The 18238-nt window shown below is 52.6% G+C and overlaps 1 long non-coding RNA gene across 1 annotated transcript; it reads left to right on the top strand.

Moving 5' to 3' along the window:
• The first annotated feature begins 14300 nt into the window (after positions 1 to 14300).
• On the top strand, positions 14301 to 17529 carry LOC147990454 (uncharacterized). The gene is made up of 2 exons (XR_015608608.1): positions 14301 to 14780; positions 17260 to 17529. It is a non-coding gene; the product is annotated as an uncharacterized LOC147990454 (long non-coding RNA).
• Positions 17530 to 18238: the final 709 nt, after the last annotated feature.

The following is an 18238-nucleotide window of genomic DNA, read 5'->3' as shown; positions in this document are numbered from 1 at the left end:
CTCAGTTGGGGGAGGGGCATCCATTCATAGCTTAGGATTCCCAATTCGTGTCGACACGAGGGGGGGCAAGCAATACCATGCGCTTTGCGAGAGAGGTGCCACATAGAAGTTGCATTTGGTATTTGAAAATCAAACCACCCTTTTGATACATAAATTTGGTCCACATGCAAGTGTGTTCGTGTTCTGACCCTCTCCCGCGTCATTTTTCGCCAAATTTATGAACATTAGACAAGTCGGATGATGCAATAGACACGGTTCACTCAAAGTAACCGTGTGCCACGCCGGTGCCCCTATCACGCACACATCCGCACAGTACATTGGGATCCACGAGGCTCCCCCTCTCAAAACTATCTCCCGCCTCAAGGGTTTTTCTGTTTCATAACACATGGTTGTTATCTCCGGACCGTGTGCGATGTTTCTTGTTCCCAATCCCGCCTGCATCCCTAGAAAATATCTACCCGCCTCGAGGGTTTTTCTGTTTCATAACACACGATTATTATCTCTGGACCGTGTGCAATGTTTCTTGTTCCCAATCCCGCATGCATCCCTAGAAAATATCTGCCCGCCTCAAGGGTTTTTCTGTTTCATAACACATGGTTGTTATCTCCAGACCGTGTGTGATGCACTATCATCAAAACTTTCAATAGCCCGGCATTTCACTCCCACGTTTGACTCCCGCGTAGTAAAATTTTTAGTACCCGCTTCATTTCCTCAAACACCCCGCGCCCCCTCCACACACACACACACCAAAACCTCGTCAGGCATGCACGCACACACACACACACCCTCCCTCGCTCGAAACCCTAGCAAGGTCCCCACCGCCGCCGTCGTCGCAAGGCCTCCATTTTCAACATCTGTGGGTTTGCCGTGCAGCTTACCCACCGATCTCCATACCCAGGACGCCCTGAGTTTCTTAGATGATGCCTGCCAAATGCCCCCTTTCCCATAGATCTCCATCCCCATCCCCCACTCCGGAGCGTCACAGCCTAAACCCGGCTACGCTTCCCGTGGAGCTCGAGGAGTGACTGGCCCAAAAGAGATGTATAGCGGTCTCTTCGCCCGACGTCGCTGAGGAAGCTGACGACCATTACTGGCGGCAGGCACTCAAGCAGCGGGTTAGAGTATGCGGGCATGTCTCAGCCGCCGGCTACGACATCGAGGTGATCGACAGCGATGGCCTGAGGCGGGCTATGTCACAGGTTACGTGGCCCACCCCCAACCCCTCGGGTTCAACTGCCGTCGATCTCATCCATGGCCCCGCCGCTGATCTCCTCTGGATCGCTATCAACAATTTGCCATTCTACATCGCCAACGAGCCCCTTTTGTCATTTCTGAAGGACACGTTCTGCAACGCTGGCTTGGGATCCATAGCTTCCAAGTCAGACCTCATCGACGGTGACCACGTGGACGGCATCCTCTCCGGCTCTTCCAAGGGGAAAGATCCCATCTGCTCTTCCAAGGAGAAAGCGCTCGTCTGCGACATCAGGAGGGCACCCTACAGTTGTGTCTTCCAAGGGGAAGGAGCCCATATGCGACAACATGGAGCGCATCCAGGGTCCGTACTCTTCCCGCAGGAACGAGCCCATCTGTGACAAGTGAGGAAACCCATGATTTGTTTTGCCATGCCTCTTCATAGGGGGAAACCCATGATTTGTTTTGTCGAGTCCGTTTCATAGTGTAGTGAGAATATGTCCAGTTTTAATTGCTATGGCCCTGTTTGGATACTCTAACTCAGTTAGAGGTTAGAGTTAGATTTTAACCCTGAACTAACTCTAACCAAAGAGTTGTTTGGATGATAGGGTTAGATTGACAATAAATATTCTTTCTCAATCATTTGACTACTTTGGACCCTGTTTGGATGGGAGGGATAACTTTTTTTACTATTTTTCTAGTGGGTCCAGGAGAACTAACCCAAATAAGCTCCTCCGGTGTGGGCTAGTTTATTGGTGTGGGTTAGATCCAACTAAACCCATCATGTTTGGATACTTTTGGGTTATTTTAGCACCAACTAACTAAAACTAACTCTAACTTAGGGATCCAAATAGGGCCTATATCTGATTGTTTGCAGTATGCCTTGTTTATTTCAGTTGTTCACAATGCGATGATCTATATGTGCAATTATTTACTGTGCGGTACATTTCATCAATCCAGTTTTAAACATACCGATAGAAATGCATATATTTGCTTGCTGTTAAGCTTGTTATAGCTAGCTTATGCCTCTGTTAAAGTTTTTTGATTGTCCGGTTGTTTGTAGTTAGCATATGTCCAGTTTCAAATGCTATCTTGGGTTGTTCGTAGTATGCCTTGTTTATTCCAGTTATTCACAACATGATGTTCTATATGTGCAAGTATGAACTGTGCAGTTCAATTTCATTAGTACCAGTTTCAACAATACCACTATGAATGACTACATTTGGTTGCTGCATCTTGTAGTTAACACGCCTTTCCATTTTTATTTAACAATAACCAGTGTACTTAGACCGGCACAATACCAGTTTGAATGACTATGTTTGCTTGTTGCTAAATGTTAGGTCTGTTGTAGTTAGCACACCTTTCTACTTGTTTTGCTTTACTAGTGTGCTTAAACCAGCACACCGCAGCTATCTTTTGGAGATTATTTTGTGTGCCATGTATAATTTTGGTTGATGTTTAGCCTGTTGTTCTTAACATGCTTCTCGATGTACCTATACAGGACGATTTTGGGAACGACTATTGTTTTCCATCGAGATTAGTTTCATCCCATGGCTTATATATGCTCACTGTTTAGGATATCGGTAACTGGTACCATATAGGCCGGCGGGTGATAAGGGACTAATCGGTGAATCGGACTTTTAATTGAATATATCTGCAACCCATTTATCGTTAGGTTAACTAGAGCCATATATAATATATCTGAGGCTACATAGCAACGTGCATTGTACTTAATGTCTAAATATGCAATCCTAGACTACATAGCAACAAGGAAGAGTGTTACATTAATGTTCCAATGATGTCTACATATACGTAGAAGAGCAGCAGCAACAACAACAGCAACAGCAACAGCAGCAACAACAACAGCAACAACAACAACAACAACAACAACAACAACAACAACAACAACTGTCGGCGTGCTGGGAACGGGGGTCCCCAGACTTGCCTGCCTGCGGCCTGCGGCGTGGCTCAAAGGGGGGCCCAGCGTGGCCCATCTTCACCAACACAAATCCAAGACCCTCGCGAGGGTCCAAGCCTCGCGGGGCGGACGACGCGGAGCTTCCTCAGGCACGGCCTCGTCAGGCTGGCTCACAAGGAGGCGGAGAGATCAAGGCAGGGTACCTCACGAGGTGCCCGTGACGCAAGCCATGACGACCGAGGGCGCCAGGCGGGTGCCAGCCCGCGTAGTGTCCTCCTTTCCTCTTTGGTGCAAAGGGGCCAAGCGCAACCGCGGAGTACCGAGGCATCAGGCAAAGGTTGCCATTTCGGTGCAACGAGACCAAGACTAGGAGGACTACGAGACAGAGGTCACCATGGAGCCCAAGACGACGTCATCACCAGAGCTTTGCGCGGGCAAAGACTAGTTTTGTCAGGGTAGCTAGTACTAGCTGTCCCCCTTCAAATTAGCCCGCCATTGTTGGCTCCCTTCCCGCTCGATATTTGGGAAGAGGACCAGGGCCTCTATAAATAGGATCAGCCACCCTCTAGAGAAAGAAAGAGAGAGAAAGGTGACTGAGCTCCTCCCAGCAGTTCATCGCCCCAGCCAAGAACAGACCCTCGCGAGGCTGTTCTTCCTTATATTGTTCATCATCGTCAGCCCAAGAGGCAATCCACCACACCACACACTGGAGTAGGTTATTACACCACAACGGTGGCCCGAACCAGTATAAACCCTGTGTCTCTTGTGTTGTTCTTGCCATAGTTTAGATCCTTGCAAGGCGGAGGGGTGCAGGTAGGCAGGAGGCGAAATCTCCGCGCGCACCCCAGTGTTCGAACCTCAAGGGTCTGCCGGAACCCGAAATCCGACATTTGGCGCACCAGGTAGGGGTGCGCCGGGATTCGTCTTCCACCGCCCCGTTCTCCTCTGACCATCACGCCCATGTCTGACGCTCGTCGGGCCCGCGCCGAGCGCCGGGCCGCACTCGCTTCCCGCGTCGCCCAGACGGCCCCTATCGGCGGGCGTCCTCGCCGTTCCCCATCACCCGCCGTCAACGCTGCCACCGGCCCGGCGGGGGACGAGCAGCAAGCATCGTCCCAGCATCTGTCCGTGCGGCAAGACGGCCGCGCCGCAACTCCCTCGCTCACCCCAGCTGGTTCTTCGTCCCGCGTGCTCCGCGCACCCATGGAGCCCTGCAACCTCTTCCCTGCCCATCGCGCTGCACCAACACCCCCAATCGTCGCGGCCCTCTTGGGCGGCTCGCAGGTGCCGCCTACACGTCACCAAGTCAAGCCGTTCATCCGCCGGGTCAGCGCCGCTTCCACGCGGCAGGGGGCTCCCCTGGACCAGGCGGCGCCCGAGACCGGCCTGACCTTCAGCTCGGAGGACCACCCCTCAAACTTGTCCTGCTCGGGTGCGCTCCCCATGCTGTGCACCCCCACCATCTGCCAGGTGGCCATCACCAGAACCCTCATTGATGGCGGCGCGGGCCTCAGCATGCTCTCGGTCGAGGCCTTCAACCTCCTCTGCATACCCCTGGAACGGCTGCAACCCAGTCGGCCCTTCTCAGGCGTTGGGGGCAAGTCGTCCAGCTCCTTGGGACAGATCCGGCTCCCAGTAACCTTCGGCACCTACGACAACTTCCGCACGGAGCTGGTCGACTTCGACATCGCCCCCATCGGCCTCCCCTACAACGCCATCCTCGGCTACCCAGCGCTGGCCCAGTTCATGGCCGCGACGCATCCGGCGTACAACCTCATGAAGATGCCTGGGAGCAGCGGTGTCCTCACTATGCACGGGGACACCGGGGACGCGCTGCGGGTACTCAAGCTCGCCTTCAAGACGGCGGCGTCAGCACAGCCCGCCGACTTGGAGACCCCCGGGCCCAAGGGGGCTGCACCCGCCAAGAAGAAACAGCTGTTCACCCAAGACAAGGCAGAAACCAAGCAGATACCCGTCGATGAGGATGGGTCCACCAACGCCACTTTCACCATAGGCGTCCACCTCAAACCCGAGCAGGAGAAGGCCCTGGTCGGGTTCCTGTGCACGAACAGGAAGGTATTCGCTTGGGAGCCTGACCAGTTGGCAGGGGTCCCCAAGAGTGTAATCGAGCATCACCTCAACGTGTGCCCCAACGTGCGCCCTGTGAAGCAGAAGGCCAGGCGGCAGTCCACAGAAAAGCAGGCCTTCATTGTCTAAGAGACCCGCAAATTAGAAGCCGCTGGGGTCATTCGCGAGGTCTGATACCCAGATTGGTTGGCCAACCCTGTCGTTGTGCCAAAGAAGGGAGGGAAGGAGCGCATGTGTGTCGACTTCACCAACCTCAACAAAGCATGCCCGCAAGATCCGTTCCCGCTCCCCCGCATCGACCAGATCATCGATTCCACTGCGGAATGCGACCTGTTATGCTTCTTGGATGCCTTCTCTGGTATCACCAGATCAAGATGGCGGTAGAAGACATCGAGAAGACAGCCTTCTTAACCCCGTGTGGGGTGTACTGCTACACATGCATGCCATTCGGGCTGCGTAACACAGGGGCGACCTTCCAGCGGCTGATGCACATCACCTTGGGCCCGCAGCTTGGGAAGAATGTTGAAGCTTACGTCGATGACATTGTGGTAAAGTCTCGGGAGGCCAGGACCTTGATACAAGACTTGGAGGAAACCTTTGCGAGCCTCAATGCAGTGAACCTACGGCTCAACCCGGAGAAGTGTGTTTTCGGAGTCCCCTCGGACAAGCTCTTGGGTTTCCTCATGTCCCACCGAGGCATCGAGGCTAACCCGGAGAAGGTCAAGGCGGTGGAAGACATGAGCCCGCCAAAGACCCTCAGAGAAATGTAGAAGCTCACGGGGCGCGTGACCGCGCTAGGGCGCTTCATCTCCAAGTTGGGGGAACGAGCACTGCCCTTCTTCCAGCTAATGAAGAAAAAGGGGCCCTTCTAGTGGACTGAAGAGGCCGACAAGGCGTTCCAGGATCTCAAGAGATACCTGACCAGCCCACCGGTCATGGTGGCTCCACGCCCTCAAGAGCCCCTGGTGCTTTACCTCGCCGCCACTCCCTACTCCGCCAGCGCAGCCTTGGTGGCTGTCAGAGAGGAGCGCCGAATCAAAACCGCGGCAGCAGCCCGGGACAAGGCAGAACAGGGACAAGGAAGGCCTACAGAAACTGCCACCGCGGCTGAGGAGGATCAACCGCCGCAGAGGAGCGCACCGGAGGCGGAAGAGGCCCCTCTTCCAGATGGCCAGTCTCAGGAGGCCTCATTACCTCAAGAGGCGCCATGGTATCCGAAGGGAGCCACCAGCACTGACGCACTACACCTCGTCGAGCACCCAGTGTACTTCGTCAGCATGGTGTTGCGGGATGCAAGGGCACGGTACCCCATGCCTCGGAAACTCCTCCTCGCACTACTGGTGGCCTCGCGCAAGCTGCGGCACTATTTTCAGGGTCATCCCATCAAGGTCGTCTCGTCATACCCCCTGGAGAGAGTGCTCAGGAGCCCTAATTCAGCTGGAAGGGTCGCTGAGTGGAACATAGAACTGCAAGCGTTTCAGCTCGAATTCAGCACGACCAGAGTCATCAAGGGAGCAGCGTTGGTGGATTTTGTGGCAGAATGGACGGAGGCGCCAGGCCTCAAGGCCGACGAGGATCGGTCCCTGTCCTCGAGAAGCGAGGCGCCAGAAGGCTGGGTCATGTACTTCGATGGGGCGTTCTCCAGGCATGGCGCTGGGGCTGGGGCGGTGCTTATATCGCCCACTCAGGACAAGCTCTATTACGCCGTGCAGCTCTGTTTCCAGTAAGGTGAAAAGGTCTCCAACAACATAGCGGAGTATAAAGGTTTAATAGCGGGCTTGAAGGCCGCGGCTGCCCTGGGGTGAAATGCCTCACCATCAAGGGCGATTCGCAGCTCCTTGTCAATTTCTCCAACAAGGTGTACGAGCCGAAGGATGAGCACATGGAAGCCTACCTAGCGGAGGTCCGCAGGATGGAGAAGCAGTTCTGGGGGTTGGAGTTGCAGCATGTGCCCCGTGGCATCAATCAGGAGGCCGACGACATCGCCAAATGGGCGTCCAGGAGGTTACCTCAGGAGCCTGGCGTTTTCGAGGAACGGCTCTTCAAGCCGTCAGCCCTGCCGTCATTATCGAACACGGCTCAGCCCCGGGAGGAGCTCCCCCAGCCACCTGCCTCAGGGGCTCCGGCCTGTGGCCCGGCCTCAGGAGCACGCCTGCTCCTAACGATGGAACCTCAGGAGGGATGTTGGATCGCGGAGCTCCGGAGTTACCTAACGCAAGGGACCCTATCAGAGAAGGAGGAGGAAGCGGAGCGAGTGGCACGCCAGGCCACGGCATACTGCATCAAGGATGGAGAGCTCTACCAGAAGCGGCCAAACGATGTATCCCTGCGCTGCATCTCCAGGGAGCAAGGGAAGGAGCTGTTGGAAGATATACATGGCGGAGACTCTAGACATCATTCATCATCGCGAACCCTCGTCGGCAAGGCGTTCCGCAGTGGGTTTTATTGGCCCACCGCACTCAATGACGCCGTCGAACTAGTGAAAGCTTGTGAGGCCTGCCAGTTCCATGCCAAGCAGATCCATCAGCCGGCAGGAGGCTTGCAGACTATACCCCTTTCGTGGCCATTCGCAGTCTGGGGGCTGGACATCTTGGGCCCATTTCCTCGGGCGCCCGGGGGCTACCGCTACCTCTACGTCACCGTGGACAAGTTCACCAAGTGGGCTGAAGTAGAGGCTGTCCGCACCATTCCCGCGGGTTCCGCGGTCAAGTTCATCAAGGGCATCGTGAGCCGGTTCGGGGTGTTGAATCGCATCATCACGGACAACGGTTCGCAGTTCACCAGTAACCTCTTCAAAACATACTGTGCTAACCCTGGAACGCAGATATGCTACGCTTCGGTGGCGCACCCCTGAAGCAACGGCCAGGCCGAGCGAGCCAACGCGGAGGTCCTGAGGGGCCTCAAGACCAGGACGTTCAAGAAGAAGCTGGAGGCCTGTGGCAGAGGTTGGTACGACGAGCTTCAGTCCGTGTTGTGGTCCATTCGCACAACCGCGACCAAGCCGACTGGAGAGACCCCGTTCTTCCTGGTCTATGGAGCCGAAGCGGTCCTCCCTCACGAGGTCAGACGTTGCTCTGCGCGGGTCCTGGCGTTCGACGAGGTGCAGCAGGACGCCATGCGGGGGATGGACCTCGTGCTGGGGGAGTAACGTCGCCGAGAAGCCGTGCTACGAGCGGCGACGTACCAACAAGCACTGCGGCGATATCACTGCCGCAACATCCGCCCCAAAACTCTCGAGGTAGGAGACCTCGTGCTCAGGCGGGTTCTCTCCAGGGAGGGGCTGCACAAGCTCTCTCCCATGTGGGAGGGCCTGTTCAAAGTTGTTCATGTTTCCAGGCCCGGCTCCGCGCGCTTGGAGACTCAGGAGGGGGTGCCAGTCCAGAATGCATGGAACATCCAGCACCTCCGGAGGTTCTACCCCTAAAAAGGCCCAGAGCCTGTGAAGAAGGCGAACGCCTGTGAAGCTATCACGTTTTGGAAAAGGCCCAGAGCCTGTGAAGAAGGCGAACGCCTGTGAAGCTATCGCGTTTTGGAAAAGGCCCAGAGCCTGTGAAGAAGGCGAACGCCTGTGAAGCTATCGCGTTTTGGGAAAGGCCCAGAGCCTGTGAAGAAGGCGAACGCCTGTGAAGCTGTCGTGTTCTGGAAAAGGCCCAGAGCCTGTGAAGAAGGCGAACGCCTGTGAAGCTGTCGTGTTCTGGAAAAGGCCCAGAGCCTGTGAAGAAGGCGAACGCCTATGAAGCTATCGCGTTTTGGAAAAGGCCCAGAGCCTGTGAAGAAGGCCAACGCCTGTGAAGCTATCGCGTTTTGGAAAAGGCCTGGAGCCTGTGAAGAAGGCCAACGCCTGTGAAGCTCGCCGCCTGTGACACTCTCACGTAATAATGAGTTGGGGCTGTACACGCCCCAGAGTCTCAGGAGCGCCGGCCTCAGGCCCTGGGGCTCCCTCCCACGCCCAGTGGCAGCACTTAGCTCCGCGCTGGTGAGAAGACGTCGAAGACTAGATTAGGTGCCGGACGTGGCTTTTCATTTGCTTTCCATAGTTGGCTTGTTCCTTCTCATTCGAAGTTTTATTGAAGTTGTTGCCGTCTTTGGCTTGTGATTCTTCGACTTTTCACTCTCCTGCCTCGATTTCTCTTGTGCAAGGCCTCGCGAGGGGGGCAGCTGAGCGCCCTCGCGAGTGTTCCTATCCTAGTCATTCAAAGAGTTCGCGACCTGGGCCCATTACAGGAGCACCCCTCCAGTCCGTGCCCCACGGGCACCGCGACACAAACAAAGGGCCTGGGTCGGTCGCCCCCCACAGCCGGGGCTGGGAACTATCCACGCTCGGGCACGTAGCCGGAAGGTACGATAACGAAAGCAAAACGACGATTAACAGCAATAACCCAAACACGCCCCCCCAGGGCTCCACACTGCTGTCTTTGTTATGCAGGAAAAAGGAAAAGAAAGAACAAATCTGGTGCAGCTCGCCTCACACCGGCCCGCAGGGAAGGCCCGAGCTGCCTCCGGAGCTCAGGCGGACTCCCTCTCGCGCTTCACCAGGGCACGACGGCGGGCGGACATGTTGCCACCGCCCAAGCAGATACGACGACGTGGAGGCTGACCGCGGCCACTGCTAGAAGAGTCGCCGCCCGAAGAAGAACCGGAGAAGCTTGAGGAACCCTGAGCGCCGCCAGCCGCGCGAGCGCTGCCCTCTCCATCATCGCCGGAGCTGGGTTCCCAGCCGCGGTCGTCACCCTCGGGGCAACACCCTGCGCGGCGACCATCTTCCCCAAACACCCTCACGTAGAGGGTGGCATCACCGTCGAACTTGAAGTGCAGGGTGCACCGACGGCTCAGGCCACGTGCGTGGGCAAACGTCTGCCAACCGCGGGCCAGGGACAGGCTCCCGGCCGCGGAGACCTCCAGTGAGACCCATGAGGCCCGGCTGCAGCAGCCGTCGGCCTGGAGCCAGAGGCCGCCCGGGGCGCCGGCCGGGAGCTCGCCAAGGAGGAAGCGAGGAAGTGGAAGCCGGGTGCTAGTCGGCTTTGCCGACCACACGACGAACTCCGGCAGCACTTCAGCAGCGCGAAAGCGCGGCCTAGGGGGACGTGCAGCCGGAGCGCGCCCCCCGGCCGCAGCAATCCGCCCGTCGTTGTGCTGAAGATCGCCTCCACGGCCGCGGGGAGCCACCGTGGTGGCGACAGGATGTTTGCGAGGGCGCCCTCGGCCGCGCTTGGGCGGGGGAGAGGCGGGCTCAACCTGGCGAGCCTTCCCCTTCTCTGCGGCCTAGAACCTCCTCGACGTGGCCATGAAGAAAAAGGAGAAGCAAGGGGGGATGAACCGAAAGGGCGCGCGCCGGTCCGTGCTTATAGCTGGCGACGGCCAACCAACGGCCCCCATGATCGTAGGTAATTATGACCCACTTTGCATGCAGGGACTTGTCCAATCCGTGCAGTTGCCGAGGCTCCATGGGGAAGTGGAGACGCCCACGTCCCATCAACCGCCACGCGGCGCCCAAGGCCGCAGGCTGTTAGGGCCCGCAGCGCTTCGCTCTTGCCCTTCCGCCTCCCTGCACGGCCAAGCCCGGGTGCGCCTTGGGCCCGGGGGCTACTGTCGGCATGCTGGGAACGGGGGTCCCTAGACTTGCCTGCCTGCGGCCTGCGGCGTGGCTCAAATGGGGGCCCAGCGCGGCCCATCTTCACCAACACAAATCCAAGACCCTCGCGAGGGGCCAAGCCTCACGGGGCGGACGATGCGGAGCTTCCTCAGGCACGGCCTCGTCAGGCTGGCTCACGAGGGGGCGGAGAGATCAAGGCGGGGTACCTCACGAGGTGCCCGTGACGCAAGCCATGACGACCGAGGGCGTCAGGCGGGTGCCAGCCCGCGCAGTGTCCTCCTTTCCTCTTTGGTGCAAAGGGGGCAAGCGCAGCCGCGGAGTACCGAGGCATCAGGCAAAGGTTGCCATTTCGGTGCAACGAGACCAAGACTAGGAGGACTACGATACGGAGGTCACCGTGGAGCCCAAGACGACGTCATCACCAGAGCTTTGCGCAGGCAAAGACTACTTTTGTCAGGGTAGCTAGTACTAGCTGTCCCCCTTCAAATTAGCCTGCCATTGTTGGCTCCCTTCCCACTCGATATTTGGGAAGAGGACCAGGGCCTCTATAAATAGGATCAGCCACCCGCTAGAGAAAGAAAGAGAGAGAGAAAGGTGACTGAGCTCCTCCCAGCAGTTCATTGCCCCAGCCAAGAACAGACCCTCGCGAGGCTGTTCTTCCTTATATTGTTCATCATCGTCAGCTCAAGAGGCAATCCACCACACCACACACTGGAGTAGGGTATTACACCACAACGGTAGCCCGAACCAGTATAAACCCTGTGTCTCTTGTGTTGTTCTTGCCATGGTTTATATCCTTGCAAGGCGGGGGGGTGTAGGTAGGCAGGAGGCGAAATCTCCGCGCGCACCCCAGTGTTCGAACCTCAAGGGTCTGCCGGAACCCGAAATCTGACAGCAGCAACAACAACAACAACAACAACATCAACATCAACAACAACAGCACCACTAGCAGCACCAGCAGCAGCAGCAGCAACAACACCAACAACAGCACCAACAATAGCAACAACAACAGCAACAACAACAACAACAACATCATCATCATCATCAACAACAACAACAACACCCTGTTTGGATACTCAACTTAGCTAGAGGTTAGAGTTAGTGTCTAGCTCATTATTAACCATGAACTAACTCCATCCAAAGAGTTGTTTGGATGGCAGGGTTAGATTGACAATAAATGCACTAGGAGAACTAGCTCCAATTAGCACCTCTTGGGTTGGATAGTTTTGTTGGGTGGGTTATAGATGCAACTAGCTCAAACTAGCCCTCATGTTTCGATATACTTTAGGGATATTTGAGCCCGAACTAGCTCAAACTAACTGTAACCCCTAGATACAGCAGCAGTTAATCATCCGATAATTTGTAAGAATGCACTAAACTCCTTCCGGCCCATAATATAAGATGTTAATTCATCTAATATGTGAGTATATTGGATGTTATAAGATACTCCCTTCGTTCCTAAATATTTGTTTTTTTAGAGATTCCAAATGGACTACCACATATGGATGTATATAGACATATTATAAAAGAGTGTTGTACTACATCATTGTGCAATTTTTGTTTAGCTTCTAATATTAACTTGGTGCTTTTAGGTACATATGTCATTGGTAAAGATCCGTGCTTCGACCCTTTCTGCGTATGGGGCAATGAGATATCGATGAACCAGCATCAAGTGAGGAAGCTGATAAAGATTTTTAGTAAAATGGGTCCAAAGATGGCAAATAAACTATTTGTTTACACTTTATCCAAGACAACAGTGAACTGCAAGATGGTAAGTAAGAACTCAACATCCTTCTTTTTACTGCCCATAATGAGTTGTGTTAGATGACAATGTCTGAATCTTTTTCCTTTGCAGTGGTTGCCAAAGTAGTTTACTCAAGATTACCTCTTAAACTACATGATTGGTGGGTATGCAAAGATTAAAGTATTTCTACCAGAACATGATGATTATCTAGATGTTCTCATAAAGACCATGAAGGATGGGCGGTCGGCCAACACAAGGGGTTGGACTAGAGTCGTGCGTGCCTTCTGCATGGAGGACGGCACAATATGGGCATTCCGCTTCACCTTGTTCAACAACCATAATATATTTTGCCTCTTTCTTTATCGTCTTTAATACTACAAGTATACAACTGTGGTTCATCATTCTTTATTTGGCTCTTATGTAATTCTTGAACATATGTACCTATGAATCGGGAAATGCATTGGTTGTTTGAACCTGATTGATAGGAATAAAGTTGTAGCATACATTCAAATTCAAATTCAAATCCGGTACAATTTGAAATAGCAGCAATTAAATTACAGTGAAATTACACTCTCCAGGTTGTTACAGCACACACGGTTGGTAAAACACAAACGTTTGCGATATACACCATAATTCGAGACGGTTCACAAAGAGAAAACTTGTGCAAGCATGCATACAGTTGCCATTTCCGAAGCGTGTGCGATGTCAGACAATATCACAAATGGTGCAGGCAAACTAAATGTTTGTGTTAGTTTCCTTATCGTACACGATTCGCAACCATGAACTGTTTCTAATGAAGTATGCATCGTAAACGTTGCACCACAGAATAGTGTGTGCGATAGTTGTCATGTACGACGATGTTACGACGGTCCGGCATTTCGTAATCCTGTCCGACACTCGTACGATGATTAGCTAATCTTCTTAACAGTGAACCGTTTGTGATGGGCCGCGCATCATAGACGTTCTATAATAGTGAGTCATTTGTGATGGGCCACGCATCATACATGTTCTATAATAGTGAGACGTTTGTGATGGGCCGCGCATCGTAAACGTAGCACCACAGAATAACGACTGTGATGGCAATGCGAGCAAAAACGAGTAGGAGTATTATAGGGTCCCTATCCCCGACGTTTTCTGGGTCGTGTGGGAAGGACCCCCCTATCGCCCACACTCACTTGGTGACGGTTCGAAATGCCGTCGTGGAAAGGGGTTAAAAAATGTTTGTTTAGCACCGATGCGCACCAGTGTAGGTAGCATTTCACATCAAAATTATCTTTTTTATCATTTTCCTGCTCGAGGACGAGTGTAACACCCCGGGAATCATGGTACAGTAACCTCACCCTAATGTGCCATCTCATCATGTTTTATTAAGCCAATTTGCCACCTAATAAAAATCAAACAATAATTCAAATTTGAATTGCAAGTCAACATATTATTTCTTCAAACGATAAAACTAAAATGTTCGCACTATTCTATAGGTTCCCCTAATCATTTCTCATATTGAAACCACATCATTTGACTCAACAAATAATTGCTAGTAAATTACTAAGTGGGCCAACAACATCGTAATGGACCATTTAAATACAAACATTTAAAAAAACATTACAAAATGGCCTCACGCTTTATGTGCCATTCTAGAATAATGTGCTTGATTTATATGCCAAGTTTCAACTATAGAAAAAATCACTCGCTGCATAAACTAAAGGCAAAATGGTGGTAAAAACAAATAATAAGACAGATAGGAATAAAACAAAAGGACACTTATGTGCAATTGTAGCCTACTGCTACAGTGGTTGGCCCAGCCCACCATGGGCCTTTCCCCTTCTGTACAGGGAAGGAGGCACAGGCCATGGCGTGGCAACCATCCGACGGCGCCATGGCCGGATGGCCACCACGTCGCCTCCCTCGGCCTATAAAGACGTCCATCGAAACCCTAGATCCCGTCTCAATCATTCCCCCTGGATCCCCATCGGCTCTCTTCCCCTCTGGATTGAATCGAGCTCGTGAGATCCTGCGGTGACCGTTGCCCCGTCGTCGTTGTCATGGCCACTGGCCTCTCCAGCGTGTGGGAGGACGTCTAGGAGTTGCACCGCGCTCGACTTCATCGGTTCCGGGCGCCGCATCAAGGCGGGGCACTGCATTGCCGATGCCATCATCTTCTTCTTCGTACAACCGTCTCTATGTCGCCGTCGCCGTCGTCCCTCCGATCCACCGCAACCTCCCGCGAGCTTTCCTGCGGCCTCCCCGTGAGTCCCTCCTCTGAATCCCCTCTGTTCCCTCTCAATGCCGTGTCGTACGTCTCCTCCCTCAAGTTTGGTCGTCATGGCAGGGAGCCCGAGCTCCTCGCCGCGCACTGACCGGCGGCCTGAGCCCGCCGCTAGCCAACGCTCGCAGTTGAGCCCGCCTCGCCTGGCCGCGCCCCTGTGCCTGCAGTCGTCTGCCGCGCTGCACGCGTCTCCTCTTGCCGCTGCTCCTGCTCTATGCGGCTGCTTGCTGCTGCTCTTTTGCTACTGCTGCTTAGCGCCACTGCTTCTGCTGCCGCCGTTGCCTACTGCGCTGCTGCTATGCACTTGCCGCTGCTACTGCTGCCCCTCTTGCCGTTGCTACCCATCGTTGCTTTCACTGCCATCATAGCTGATGCTGCTATTGGTTGAGGCCGCTGGCACATTCAGGCCTCATGTGCCGTGCGTAGCCATGGCCCAGTGCCTTTGTGCATGGCCGAGTGGTGGCCAGCCTGTTACTTTAGTTTAGTTGGACTACTAATTAGTGATTAGATATAGCCAGATGACATGTGGCCCCTGTTGACAATTAAAGGTTAAATTAAATAAAAATATATGTAAGCCTATGACATGCGAGACCCACTTGTATTGTTCACATGTTGACCAGTCAAATGTTGACTTGGTCAACTTAGCCACTAGACCCCACTTGCAAGCCACTGTAGCTAAACTGCTGTTCTGTGCACTTAGCCTATCTTTTTTAAAATCTAATTAAAACAAATTCTGAAAATGCAATAAACTTTGATAATTTGTAGAAAATAAACCGTAGCTTGGATGAAAATAATTTATATATGCAAAACGATCAGAAAAATAAGACAAATCCGTTTGCGCCATCCACGTACATGTCACATGTCTCTAACACAGCGAACATGGAACCTTCCCCTCTGGATCGCCTGTCCAATAATTGCCCGGAGCCGAGGAAATATTCCCGGATATTTTCCGCTCCGTCTGTAACGCGTAGCACTGCGTTAGGTTACCCCTAGCACAATGTTTTTCCATGTCTTTCTTTGTGATGCAATTGTTTGCTTTGTTATTTATTTTGTTCCTCCTCCGTTACTTCCTTTCCGGTAGAGCCCAAGACCGATGTTGAACCGGTGATCAACTACTTCATCGTCGAGGATTCGAGTCTTTCTACAGCGCTTCCGGGCAAGCCCCCCCCCCCACTTGATCACCAGATATCGCCTATTCATTCTCTCCATTGTTTGCATTAGAGTAGTGTAGCATGTTACTGCTTTCGATTAATCATATTCGGCTGCATAGCCTGTCATTGTTGCTATAGTTGTTACCCTTATCTGCAATCCTAAATGCTTAGTATAGGATGCTAGTATTCCATCAGTGGCCCTATATTCTTGTCTGTCTGCCATGCTATACTACCGGGCCATGATCAGTCGGGAGGTGATCATGGGTATATACGTACATACATATTATATGATACATGTGGTGACTAAAGTCGGGTCGGCTTGTAGAATACCCGCAAATGATTCCGATGTGGGAGGCTGAAAGGACAGGTGGCTCCATCCCGGTAGAGGTGGGCCTGGGTTCCCTGCAGCCCCCGACTGTTACTTTGAGGCGGAGTGACAGGGCAGGTTGAGACCACCTAGGTGAGATGTGGACCTAGCCCTGGTCGGTGTCCGCGGCTACTTTAAAATAACACGCTTAACGAGATCTTGGTATTTGATCTGAGTCTAGCCACTGGCCTATACGCATTAACCAACTACGCGGGAACAGTTATGGGCACTCGATGTCATGGTATCAGCCGAAGCCTTCTTGACGTCAGCGACTGAGTGGCGTTCGCCGGATTGGACTGGAACGCCTACTCTTGTGACCGCGTTCACAATGTGCATGTGTGCAATGGGCGATGGGCTCATACCCCTGCGCATATAGGATTTAAACTGGCGTGCTGACCTCTCTGTTGTGCCTAGGTGGGACTGCGACGTGTTGATCTTCCGAGATCGGGCATGACCCAGGAAAGTGTGTCCGGTCAAAGGGGATCGAGCATGTTGGGTAATGTTGTGCACCCCTGCAGGGAAGTTGATCTATTCGAATAGTCGTGTCCCTCGGTAAAAGGACGACCCGGAGTTGTACTTCGACCTTATGACAACTAGAACGGGTACTTAATAAAACACACCCTTTCAAGTTTCAGATACAACCCAGTGATCACTCTCTCACACAGCGACGAAGAGAGGATCGCCGGATAGGATTATGCTATGCGATGCTACTTGGTGTTGTACTTGCTACTCTCTTCTACATGCTTCAAGATGGAGGCTGCCAGAAGCATAGTCTTCGATATGACTAGCTATCCCCCTCTTATTCTGGCATTCTGCAGTTCAGTCCACAGATACTACCCATTTCATTAATACCGATGCATATGTAGTGTAGATCCTTGCTTGCGAATACTTTGGATGAGTACTCATAGTTGCTTTGCTTTTTCTTTTTTCCCCTTTCCCAGTTATTGTGATCATATGATGGAGTCCAGGAGCCAAAGGATCCAGACGATGATTCTACATGGAGTTCGACTTTGAGGAGTAGTTAGGAGGTCTCAGGCAGGAGGCCTTGCCTTTTCAATCGTTGCTACTTTTGTGCTAGCCTTCTTAAGGCAAACTTGTTTAACTTATGTCTGTACTCAGATTTTTTGCTTCCGCTAACTCTTGTGTTTTCAAGCTTATGTATTCGATCCCTCGAGGCCCCTGCTTGTAATATAAAGCTTGTATTATTTTTATTTGTGTCTAGAGTTGTGTTGTGATATCTTTCTATGAGTCCTTGATCTTGATCGTACACATTTGAGTGTATGATTAGTGTATGGTCAGATCGGGGGCCTCACAAGTTGGTATTAGAGTCGACTGCATGTAGGAATCCCCCTTCCACACTGCTTGACCAAAGTCGAGTCTATTCACTACAAAACTTTTAATAACATGGATGTGTGCCTTACGGGTCCACGTCGCCATTTGGGTGGTATTAGGATCTTTTATTCCTCGTCTATACTCTGGGACTCTGATCTCTCGTCTATTCGGATTAAATGGTTTTTCTAACTCTAACTTTAGGTTCTCGTAAATACTTCCTCCCAGAGATCCGCTCATTCCTAATGATGGCTTGAATCGCTAGAGAATTCTGAAGATACTCTCTGATGTTCTCCCGATACTTTGTGCCATCGCTTTTGCAATTCCTTTCCATCGATAAACCCCAATGGATAACCAACTACACTTGCCATTCATACAACCATTCCCCGTTGATCTTGTTATTACAAGATACCCCAAAATTCTCTCTATTGTTCCGAGAATACTTTGTGCCTACTGCCTTATTGTTCTTTGCCACATGAATACCCCTACGGATAATTTCTCGCACTTACTGAGTATCCACTCATTCATGTATGTGACCAGTCTTTGAAATACCATTCGATCTTCCGAAAATCCTCAGCAGACTATTGCTCT

The sequence above is a fragment of the Triticum urartu genome, chromosome 1A (genome assembly GCF_056163025.1).
Source record: "Triticum urartu cultivar PI428250 chromosome 1A, HENAU_Tu73, whole genome shotgun sequence".
Taxonomy (NCBI): domain Eukaryota; kingdom Viridiplantae; phylum Streptophyta; class Magnoliopsida; order Poales; family Poaceae; genus Triticum; species Triticum urartu.
This window is presented reverse-complemented; position numbering and strand designations above follow the sequence as displayed.